The 12,050-nt window shown below is 39.2% G+C and overlaps 2 pseudogenes; both read left to right on the forward strand.

The window, feature by feature from the left end:
• The first annotated feature begins 736 nt into the window (after window positions 1-736).
• On the forward strand, window positions 737-2,678 carry LOC149209736 (serine hydroxymethyltransferase 2, mitochondrial pseudogene; annotated as a pseudogene).
• Window positions 2,679-6,981: 4,303 nt separating this feature from the next.
• Window positions 6,982-9,094, forward strand: LOC149209737 (serine hydroxymethyltransferase 2, mitochondrial pseudogene; annotated as a pseudogene).
• The last annotated feature ends 2,956 nt before the right edge of the window (window positions 9,095-12,050 follow it).

The following is a 12,050-nucleotide window of genomic DNA, read 5'->3' on the forward strand; positions in this document are numbered from 1 at the left end:
TAACTGGCATTTACCACGAGTAGCAAAGCATGAATGAGGACAGGGTATTGTGGAAGCTTGGAACACTGCCACCGGGTTTGATTATATTTTACAACTTGACCTTCCTTCTGAGTAGTTCCTGGCACGTATTGCGCCTAGGATACCACCCAAGTGTCGAGTTTTCAGATATTGAGAATTCAGCTGTCTGTCACTATAATGAAAACATGAAGCCTTGGTTAGAGATAGCAATGAGCAAATAAAGGTCTTACTGGACAAGTAATAACATACGTGTTAATTATATGACACATGGCCTCTACAACAGCGCGCCGGATTGTGGATTACGTTTGTGGAATTGCCAGATGTTATAGACCATTCCATTCATGCGCAAATGGAGGATTGTTATTATAATCTCTGGCGCTCATTTAAAAGCCACAGTTCAAGAAATCGGGGTTTTCTCATACTCGGTTTTCTGCATGTGGGAGTTTCAGATTCAGTGAGATTGTAGGTGAAGTGGTGGAGTTATTAGCTAAATATCTATTTGTCAGGTCATCCCCATTCTCTTCTCCTTGTTCACCAGTGACAGGCTTCTTAAGATTTTTGCGCCCTGTTGCTTATCATGACTGGGCCTTATCTCCTCTAGTTATTGATGTCAACGGAGTTTTAATAATGAAGGAGACTTTCATTCCAAAAGATTGCGGCCTAAAAGAGAACATCTAATGTAGAACCTTCAGATTGTCAAATAGTTAGAGCAGAATCAATGCGTGTTAATGGTTTTATGCCGACAAAGATAATTCGTGTGAAACTGCTGCATCAATTTTCATGGGGTTGCTCAGAAGTTGTGAACTTTGATCTTGAAGATTGGCTACCACATGGCAAAGCAATGTTATGGAAATGGCAACCATGCGAAAAATCTCCAGTTCACCCTTGTTTAAGCCCGGATCGGCTATGTTATAAAAAGCTCTGCAATCTACTGTTGTTTTTTCCAATAAGGCCGATTACTTTTGTCCTGAAAAACAAAAGCTCCATGATCTCATCATGGCACTTGATCTTCGACATGCTGATCATCTGAAGTTACGCCTTTTAATTTTTCAACGGTAGACAAGGGCGTGTATAGGTCTGGAAACCCTTCGTCTGCTCAATCATCTATCTTTGCCAGGAGTCGTATTCAGCAGACAACATAAAGTTTTTAAAGAATCATGGAATTAAGCTATTTCATTTTGGGATCGAAGGAAACAAGGAGCCTTTTGTAAATATACCAGAGGAGGTTATATGAGAAATATTGAAGGTTTTATTGGATGTTGGGAATCATCCTGTGCTGAAATCACAAGGCGGAACCAAAATTCTTCAGCGCTCAATAATACTATCTGACAGGGGACGGATAAGAAGAGTAAAGTTGGCACATGTCATCAATTTTTATGAATACCTGTGATTGACTGGTTTGAAATCAAATGCTGTGGATCAACACTTTATTGATGTGTTTGATGTATCCAGTTCTAAGTAGTCAAGCTGTGTATCCATGTGTTTCTGAGATTATAAGTTGGAGCCTAAATTCTTCACCTACATAATATTGAGCCATGTCTGGTAATCTGAAGCATATAAATTTTCTCATGGTTATATGGATTATGACCAGCTGGAGAAACACAGTCCTATTCAGGCTTAAACTCATTGTGGCTAGTGCTTATGCGCACCATTATGATTATGCTCGGATGCGCAAGGTTTATGACAAGTAAAAAAGCTGTGTTGTTGGCGGACATGACAAACATAAATGGACTTGTTGCAACTGGTGTAGTTCCATTTTCTTTTAAGTTTGCAGATGTAGTGATTGTTACTACACACAAGTCACTCCGTGGTCATCATGCTGCAATAATATTTTATGGAAAGGGTATCAAAGAAATCAACAGGCAGGGGCAAGAGGTTAAGTATGACTATGAGGAAAGGATTAACACAGCTGTGTTCCTTGGTCTTCAAGGTGGTTTTCATAATCATACCATAACTGGCTTAGCTGATTGCTTTTAAATAAGTAACTCCCTCAGAGTATAAGGCATATCAAGGGCAGGTTCTCAGTAATTGTGTTCATTTTTGCTAAGTGTTTAAGTGAAAGAGGTTATGGACTTGTTTATAAGATTCATTCCCGAGGCAACGGCCTATTTCACAGGCTTGGCAATACCACAAGTTCAGCATGCAATTCAAGTTGTTGATGAAGTAAGAGGGATGGAGTGATCTCTTAATGTGTTACAAGTTTCATTGGATGCCACTGTTGGAAACCAATGCAGCCATAAGCACAGTGTTAGCAGAAACCAGTGAAGAAGACTGTGTTTTCTAAATCACACAGCAGTTTCGTAGCGCGCTACGAAACTGCTGTAGGTGATGATTTTAAAGCGCAGAACTGTTAGTGTGATACTGTGAGCGGGAGTTGTGGAAGAGAGATATCTGTTTATCAATACCATCTACAGCACATTCAAAAACATGTCAGCATTCCATACCTGGGATTATTAAAAGACTTGGGAACATGTTGCTACACTTTAGGAGAATGTTGGGAGACAGAAGCCGTGAAAACAGAGCACCTTCTTTAGTTAGTTAATGAACTCATCTACGTGACTGGAATCCAAGGCCAACTCATTTAATGTACTTCCCTTCAGTCATCTCAACTCAAGCAGCAAAAGGACATGTGTCAAGAGCCAGAAAAGCATCAAGCATACGAGGAGAAAAGAATTAATGTTTTAGTTTGATTAGGATTGGTGCAATTACACTTCAGCACTTTGTAATAAATACATTAATTAAATAGCATGTAGGAATAGTTAATAGCCACCTTCGAGGCTCCCCTCATGCTGGAGGAGGAAGCTCGAGGTGGTTTAGTTTGCTTGTCTATATATGAATCAGATTAGAATGTAAAAAGGGTTGGATTGTATATACAAAAACAGAGTTTTTTAGAGCTTATGAAAAGACTGTTACAGTAATGGCAAACAGGGTTTTTTCTTCCCAAGATTCTCAATGCATCTTTTTGTTCAAATGTGATGGTGGTTTAGTTTCTTAATGTTCTTTTTACAGCCTTGTTATGGTACAATCCCTCAGAATTCATATTATATGCTCTGACTTCCTGTGTGCTTGACAGGCTGTGGGTTTTGGTGAAGCATGTTTGAACATCACTCAGAATTCATTTGTTAATGCTCTGACTTCCTGTATGTTCAGCAGGCTTTGATTTAGGTAAAATTATGTTTGAACCTTTGATGATGCAAAGAGCCTTGGCTTCTATGAGATGACTGTGATTTGGTTTATTAACTGTGAGAGACTCCATAGCCCAATGAAGACTAATTTGATGTATGTCCAGCCAGCTATATTTTTATAAATGTGTGAAGAGTTAGCCCTCTAGTGTTCGAAGGATTTTGTCAAGAGTCATGAGAGAGCCCTCTCTGATTAGGAAGGCTAATTCCTAATCTAAAGTATGGTCTGAAACAGTTACATGAGACCTTGCTTGGTTGCAGTCCCTAGTACTGGTTTTGTGATAACATTTTGGTGCGTCTGCCGGGAGCTTAAGATTGAATTTCTGAAGGTAGCAGGAGTTCAAATGATTTTCAAGGCTGCAAAACTACCTTGGCGACTCCATTGTTGAAGAATTCAAAGTTATATATTCATGGTGATTCCACTGGAGTAATGAAAGACCCAGAAGCTGCCCTTCTTTGTTCAAGGTATGCATGCATTGATTTCTCAGGAAGTCATGGTTTTCCAAATCATTTTCCCAAGGATGCATACTTTCTAAGGAGTGGTCCAAAATTCAACGGTGAAGATTTGAGTTTAACCTTGGATCATATTTCAGATTTTTGTCATTTTGCACAGCTTCTTAGAATTAAGCATGAGGATGTTTGCATAAGGTTATTTTATGATTCACTCCAAGGGAAATGCAAACAGTGGGTTGAATGCTTGCCTGCCAAGTCCATTAAGTCATTGCCAGACTTTTGGCTTTTGTTCTTGGAGGAATGGATAGATAGGCCAGAGGTGGAAGTAAAATCTCCTTCAGTTGAAGGTTTTAAACAGTGGAATGATGATCATAATAAAGAAGAAGCAAATGAATCTTTTTCTTTGTCCCTGTCCTCATATCTGGAATCTTTTGACTGTAAGTCAGAGGATAAAATGAAATTTTTTGATGAAATTGCCAAAGATATTGAGAAAGAAATTGAAGGTTTAGAAGGACAGATTCAGGCATACAATTTTCATGATCATGATTATTATTCTCAAAAGTTTCCTGTGACAGAGCGCAAGGAGACTATGCTGCTTCCATCCTCTTTCATGATTGAGGAACTGAACACTGTGGTTGAAGATCAGTTTGCACAGCTGGAAAGTGTCGAGGAAGGACAAGCTGATCATGTGTTTTGGGATCCTATAGCTGATTACATGGAAGAGTTTTATTCTCCAGTGTTTCAGCTTACCTATGAAGATCAGAGACAGTTTCAGTGGCAGCGGTCATTACATTATCACATGGGCTCTGAAATTCGATGCAGTCAAAGACATTTTCAGTGGCAGCGGTCATTACATTATTACATTGGCGCTGAACTTCGGGACAGGCAAAGAAATCAAATGTCAGACAAAGCAAAGGATTGGCTGCATTGGAAGTCTCATATTGATTGAGCTGAGGAAAGTTTAAATGGTTAGGGTAGGTAGGTAGGTAAATTGCAAATAAGCTCAAGGTTGGCTGAGCATTTATTTTTCAGTAGCATTAGTTTCTTTCTCCTACAGTCAGGCTTGTCAAGCAAATTTCTCTTTGTTACAAATGGGTAAGGCACTGGAGCTGCGTGTTCTTAGCGCACCACAAGGGCACACTATCCCAAGTGGAGCCACTGTTATCACTGAAAATGCTGAAGCCAAAAATTTTTAGCCTGGCTTAAAGAGTGAGTATTTTCGCAGCGCAGCCCGTTTTAGTGATTTCGTAGCGTGCTACGAAAAGGGGAATTTGTCTGAATCCACAGCCAATCTTACACAGCTGTCATATTCATCAAAATCCATTATCAGTGACTGGCTTATATTTGAGAGAGATGTTGCAAGTTTCCAGGTGTGTTACATTGGTGAAGAATGAGAACATGTTGCAAGGTTATGTGCAGAAGCAGGGGATATTTAATGTGTGTTTAAATGGCTACAATCCACCTAATCCTTGTATACCGGTGGAGTCCTGGTGAGTGTGAGATTTACAGGGATTCATGGTGTGGCAAATTCTTCAGATGGTTCATAGTGCATGCATTAGGCATCAAATTCTTTTACAAGTTCTTTTGGTTCACGGTATTATTTTAATGAAATACTTCAAGTTATTTACCATGTTATCATGATTCAACCTGAGGAGATGTCTACTGTGAGCCACAGTTCTTTGTCAGAATTTGGTGTTCTGGGTTTTGAATTGGGTTATTCAATAAAGAATCCCAATTTATTGGTCCTGTGGGAAGTTTAATTTGGTAATTTTGCAAATGGCGCCCAAGTCATTTTTGATCAACTCATGAGCAGTGGGAAATCGAAATGGCTTCGCCAATCTGGACTTGTTGTTTTGCTTCCTCATGGATATGATGGCCAGGGTTCAAAGCATCCGTTGATTGTCATGTCTCTAAAGAATCTTCTTCGGCACAAAGACTGCAAATTAAATCTGTCTTTCGGGCAAACAATGGTTAATATGATGAATGTCAGAAGATTGAAAAGATTTAGATGAGTTAAATTCAAATTCCATGCATTGCATTGTCCCGTCTTTTTCGGATCCATTTGAATAAGTGTGCTGTGATCCTGAGATAGAAAATATTAAAAAGGTGGCATTTCTGAGATTGGGTGAGTTGCTGATTTTTATCCATGACAGAGTATGTAATTGGTTAAATTTGTACATGTCCCCAAAGCTAGGACCATTTCTGCATGGGAGCAATCTTATTCGCATATTTAAACGGGGTTTTGATTTGGTAGCTTTTGTTGAATGTACCCGATTCCTGGCTTTATATGATGCACAAGTATCCAAGGTTTTAATATACAGGTTTGATGAATCATTCCGAAATATAAACTAGACATGATCCTCTTTTTGGATGATGATATCATGGTACAGAAAGATTTGACTGCATTCTGGTCTGTCAACCTCCAAGGAAAAGTAAATGGTGCAGTTGAAACATGTAGCGAGAAGTTTTCATTGCTTTGACAAATATCTGAACTTTTCTAATCCTCACATAGCTCAGGAATTGATCCGAATACTTGTGGTTGGGCATATGGAATGAATGTTTTCAATTTGAAAGAATGGAAGAAACGTGTTATAACTGGCATTTACCACGAGTAGCAAAGCATGAATGAGGACAGGGTATTGTGGAAGCTTGGAACACTGCCACCGGGTTTGATTATATTTTACAACTTGACCTTCCTTCTGAGTAGTTCCTGGCACGTATTGCGCCTAGGATACCACCCAAGTGTCGAGTTTTCAGATATTGAGAATTCAGCTGTCTGTCACTATAATGAAAACATGAAGCCTTGGTTAGAGATAGCAATGAGCAAATAAAGGTCTTACTGGACAAGTAATAACATACGTGTTAATTATATGACACATGGCCTCTACAACAGCGCGCCGGATTGTGGATTACGTTTGTGGAATTGCCAGATGTTATAGACCATTCCATTCATGCGCAAATGGAGGATTGTTATTATAATCTCTGGCGCTCATTTAAAAGCCACAGTTCAAGAAATCGGGGTTTTCTCATACTCGGTTTTCTGCATGTGGGAGTTTCAGATTCAGTGAGATTGTAGGTGAAGTGGTGGAGTTATTAGCTAAATATCTATTTGTCAGGTCATCCCCATTCTCTTCTCCTTGTTCACCAGTGACAGGCTTCTTAAGATTTTTGCGCCCTGTTGCTTATCATGACTGGGCCTTATCTCCTCTAGTTATTGATGTCAACGGAGTTTTAATAATGAAGGAGACTTTCATTCCAAAAGATTGCGGCCTAAAAGAGAACATCTAATGTAGAACCTTCAGATTGTCAAATAGTTAGAGCAGAATCAATGCGTGTTAATGGTTTTATGCCGGCAAAGATAATTCGTGTGAAACTGCTGCATCAATTTTCATGGGGTTGCTCAGAAGTTGTGAACTTTGATCTTGAAGATTGGCTACCACATGGCAAAGCAATGTTATGGAAATGGCAACCATGCGAAAAATCTCCAGTTCACCCTTGTTTAAGCCCGGATCGGCTATGTTATAAAAAGCTCTGCAATCTACTGTTGTTTTTTCCAATAAGGCCGATTACTTTTGTCCTGAAAAACAAAAGCTCCATGATCTCATCATGGCACTTGATCTTCCACATGCTGATCATCTGAAGTTACGCCTTTTAATTTTTCAACGGTAGACAAGGGCGTGTATAGGTCTGGAAACCCTTCGTCTGCTCAATCATCTATCTTTGCCAGGAGCCGTATTCAGCAGACAACATAAAGTTTTTAAAGAATCATGGAATTAAGCTATTTCATTTTGGGATCGAAGGAAACAAGGAGCCTTTTGTAAATATACCAGAGGAGGTTATATGAGAAATATTGAAGGTTTTATTGGATGTTGGGAATCATCCTGTGCTGAAATCACAAGGCGGAACCAAAATTCTTCAGCGCTCAATAATACTATCTGACAGGGGACGGATAAGAAGAGTAAAGTTGGCACATGTCATCAATTTTTATGAATACCTGTGATTGACTGGTTTGAAATCAAATGCTGTGGATCAACACTTTATTGATGTGTTTGATGTATCCAGTTCTAAGTAGTCAAGCTGTGTATCCATGTGTTTCTGAGATTATAAGTTGGAGCCTAAATTCTTCACCTACATAATATTGAGCCATGTCTGGTAATCTGAAGCATATAAATTTTCTCATGGTTATATGGATTATGACCAGCTGGAGAAACACAGTCCTATTCAGGCTTAAACTCATTGTGGCTAGTGCTTATGCGCACCATTATGATTATGCTCGGATGCGCAAGGTTTATGACAAGTAAAAAAGCTGTGTTGTTGGCGGACATGACAAACATAAATGGACTTGTTGCAACTGGTGTAGTTCCATTTTCTTTTAAGTTTGCAGATGTAGTGATTGTTACTACACACAAGTCACTCCGTGGTCATCATGCTGCAATAATATTTTATGGAAAGGGTATCAAAGAAATCAACAGGCAGGGGCAAGAGGTTAAGTATGACTATGAGGAAAGGATTAACACAGCTGTGTTCCTTGGTCTTCAAGGTGGTTTTCATAATCATACCATAACTGGCTTAGCTGATTGCTTTTAAATAAGTAACTCCCTCAGAGTATAAGGCATATCAAGGGCAGGTTCTCAGTAATTGTGTTCATTTTTGCTAAGTGTTTAAGTGAAAGAGGTTATGGACTTGTTTATAAGATTCATTCCCGAGGCAACGGCCTATTTCACAGGCTTGGCAATACCACAAGTTCAGCATGCAATTCAAGTTGTTGATGAAGTAAGAGGGATGGAGTGATCTCTTAATGTGTTACAAGTTTCATTGGATGCCACTGTTGGAAACCAATGCAGCCATAAGCACAGTGTTAGCAGAAACCAGTGAAGAAGACTGTGTTTTCTAAATCACACAGCAGTTTCGTAGCGCGCTACGAAACTGCTGTAGGTGATGATTTTAAAGCGCAGAACTGTTAGTGTGATACTGTGAGCGGGAGTTGTGGAAGAGAGATATCTGTTTATCAATACCATCTACAGCACATTCAAAAACATGTCAGCATTCCATACCTGGGATTATTAAAAGACTTGGGAACATGTTGCTACACTTTAGGAGAATGTTGGGAGACAGAAGCCGTGAAAACAGAGCACCTTCTTTAGTTAGTTAATGAACTCATCTACGTGACTGGAATCCAAGGCCAACTCATTTAATGTACTTCCCTTCAGTCATCTCAACTCAAGCAGCAAAAGGACATGTGTCAAGAGCCAGAAAAGCATCAAGCATACGAGGAGAAAAGAATTAATGTTTTAGTTTGATTAGGATTGGTGCAATTACATTTCAGCACTTTGTAATAAATACATTAATTAAATAGCATGTAGGAATAGTTAATAGCCACCTTCGAGGCTCCCCTCATGCTGGAGGAGGAAGCTCGAGGTGGTTTAGTTTGCTTGTCTATATATGAATCAGATTAGAATGTAAAAAGGGTTGGATTGTATATACAAAAACAGAGTTTTTTAGAGCTTATGAAAAGACTGTTACAGTAATGGCAAACAGGGTTTTTTCTTCCCAAGATTCTCAATGCATCTTTTTGTTCAAATGTGATGGTGGTTTAGTTTCTTAATGTTCTTTTTACAGCCTTGTTATGGTACAATCCCTCAGAATTCATATTATATGCTCTGACTTCCTGTGTGCTTGACAGGCTGTGGGTTTTGGTGAAGCATGTTTGAACATCACTCAGAATTCATTTGTTAATGCTCTGACTTCCTGTATGTTCAGCAGGCTTTGATTTAGGTAAAATTATGTTTGAACCTTTGATGATGCAAAGAGCCTTGGCTTCTATGAGATGACTGTGATTTGGTTTATTAACTGTGAGAGACTCCATAGCCCAATGAAGACTAATTTGATGTATGTCCAGCCAGCTATATTTTTATAAATGTGTGAAGAGTTAGCCCTCTAGTGTTCGAAGGATTTTGTCAAGAGTCATGAGAGAGCCCTCTCTGATTAGGAAGGCTAATTCCTAATCTAAAGTATGGTCTGAAACAGTTACATGAGACCTTGCTTGGTTGCAGTCCCTAGTACTGGTTTTGTGATAACAGGATGATTGATCAAGTTGGGAAAAATAGATGGACTTCTATTTTTGATGAAAGTGTGAGTGATCACAGTGTGAGTGATCAAAGTCAAAAATAGAAAAGTCAAATATTATTATCTCACAATAATATTTGGACTATAAACTTAACCTTATTCTCTTGGAGCACTTCAGTTTGAGCTACAGAGGTGGCACATGCAGCTGTCAGAAGGAAATACACTTTTCTTATGAGTTAGTTGAGTTGTTGCATGCATGACTTCAGTTAGAACTCAATCAATTGAGTTTGGTGGAGTTGATTGTGGAGTTGATGGAGTTGTGTTCAGTTTAGCTTTGTTAAACTGGTTGTATTTAGTCTAACTGGCAAATAGACTAGAGATGAGTTGGGTGAATTAGTTATTAATTAATTCACAAGTTATTAACTCATAATACAACTAATGAATACATCAGTTAACTCAGTTGCATGTCAGTGCATGTTCAGTTCAACAGGGACAGGTGGTAGAGAATCAGATTGCTATCAGTTGTGACTATAGTTGTGCACTAGATCTTGCACAATAAAGGGATTGAGTATGCCAATGAGTTTGCTCACGTATTTGCCCACATTATAGCTTGTGCTCACGTCCAACAAAGAGTGAGTGACTATTTTGCAGGTGAAAAACGAGTTTGGTAAGCCATTCTCATCAGTTCTTGAGCAGGTATTGAGCAGTGGAGGCAGGCAAGCAGTGGAAGAGATTTGGAGATCAGATCTGAGCTGTATTGTGTGTAACAGAGGTGGAGATACTCGTGAGAAGTATTATGCTGTGTAATGTTACATGACTCAATCATTAATATACAGATAGTTGGGGTTTTTAGCGAGATGCTTTCCCCGGGATACATACTGTGTTAATGTGTGAATGCTCTTGATGTTTTATTGTTATTGATGCCGCTATATTGATGATCAACGTAGAGGAGCTCATGTATTGTGTATGTTTTCCGCAATAGTACATGATCAAGATAATCTCCATTGAATATGTGTTAAATTATTTAAAATTTCTACAAAAACCACCTCAGATGAAGGTGGGGATGTGTACCTGGCTTCTTGAAGTACACATGTAGATCATGAGGCATGGTTGATTGACTAAGGTGCATCCTTTCACTTCACTCCCCATAGAGAGTGATTCTGCGAGTGTGAGAAATATGATGGTGGTGATGTCTTCTTGGGGGATGACAGGAAGGCTAGAATCGTTGGTCGCAGAAAAGTAAAGTTGAAGTTGCAAGGTGGAAGGGTTAGAACACTTCCGAGAGTTCTGCATATTCCCGCATTAGCCAAAAATCTGATTTTTGTAAGCAAGCTGGATGATGCAGGTGTAAAAATAGTGTTCGAGAAGGATACCTGCAAGATGGTTTGGGGGGAACTGGTATTGATGCGGGGAGTTCGAATTGGAACTCTGTACAAGCTACAAGGAAACACTGTTGTTGATGGGTGCAATAGTTCTCTGGTTCCTGAAAGTGGATTAGAAAATCTAGTGGTCTCTAGAGAGAAGACCATGTTGTGGCATCAAAGGCTTGGACATATTGGAGATAAGGGCCTTAGAATACTTCATGGTAAAGGTATGGTAGAAGGTATGAGTAATAGCTCTCTGGATTTGATTTCTATGAAAATTGTGTATATGGGAAGCAGAATCGGGTGAGTTTCCCCTCTGGTGGTAAGAGGGTGAAACAGATATTAGAGCTTGTGCACAGTGATGTGTTTGGACCTGTGAAGGTTCCATCACTAGGTAAGTCTATATACTATGTGTAATTTATATATGGCTTCTCAAGGAATACATGGATATATTTCCTTAAGAAGAAATCTGAAGTCTTTGACAGGTTTAAAGAATTTGTTATGCTCTTAACCTGCAAAATAATACCCAGATACAGAATATGCGAAGAAAAGATACCCAGAACACAGAATAGCAATGATTTTATTATTCAAAGAGCAATGTTCACATGCCTCTTCGAGGGGGCAACCTCCAATAGAGCAGAGCTCGATCAGAAAATAAGACACGATGCTCCTCGCAGGGAGTCTCTATCCTTTATATATGACTCATACATGCAATACCACGAGCCAATACCTTGGGTTTTATTAATATCATCTATCTAATAATACGGCCCATTTGCAACTAACTGTGGTCCCGTCATTAATTGCGGGTTAACCACTTACAAATATTAATATGGGCTTTATTGACTCTTGACTATGACGTGATCCCATGACATAAATAAGGGGATTAGGGTGGGACCCTAACATGCCCTCCCCCTTAAGACTAGCCTTGTCCTCAAGGCTGAAGCTGCGGAAACTACTGAAGAATAGT

Source organism: Pinus tabuliformis, chromosome 1_2 (assembly GCF_031772625.1).
Source record: "Pinus tabuliformis cultivar Carrire ecotype Pingquan chromosome 1_2, CPIR1, whole genome shotgun sequence".
Lineage (NCBI taxonomy): Eukaryota > Viridiplantae > Streptophyta > Pinopsida > Pinales > Pinaceae > Pinus > Pinus tabuliformis.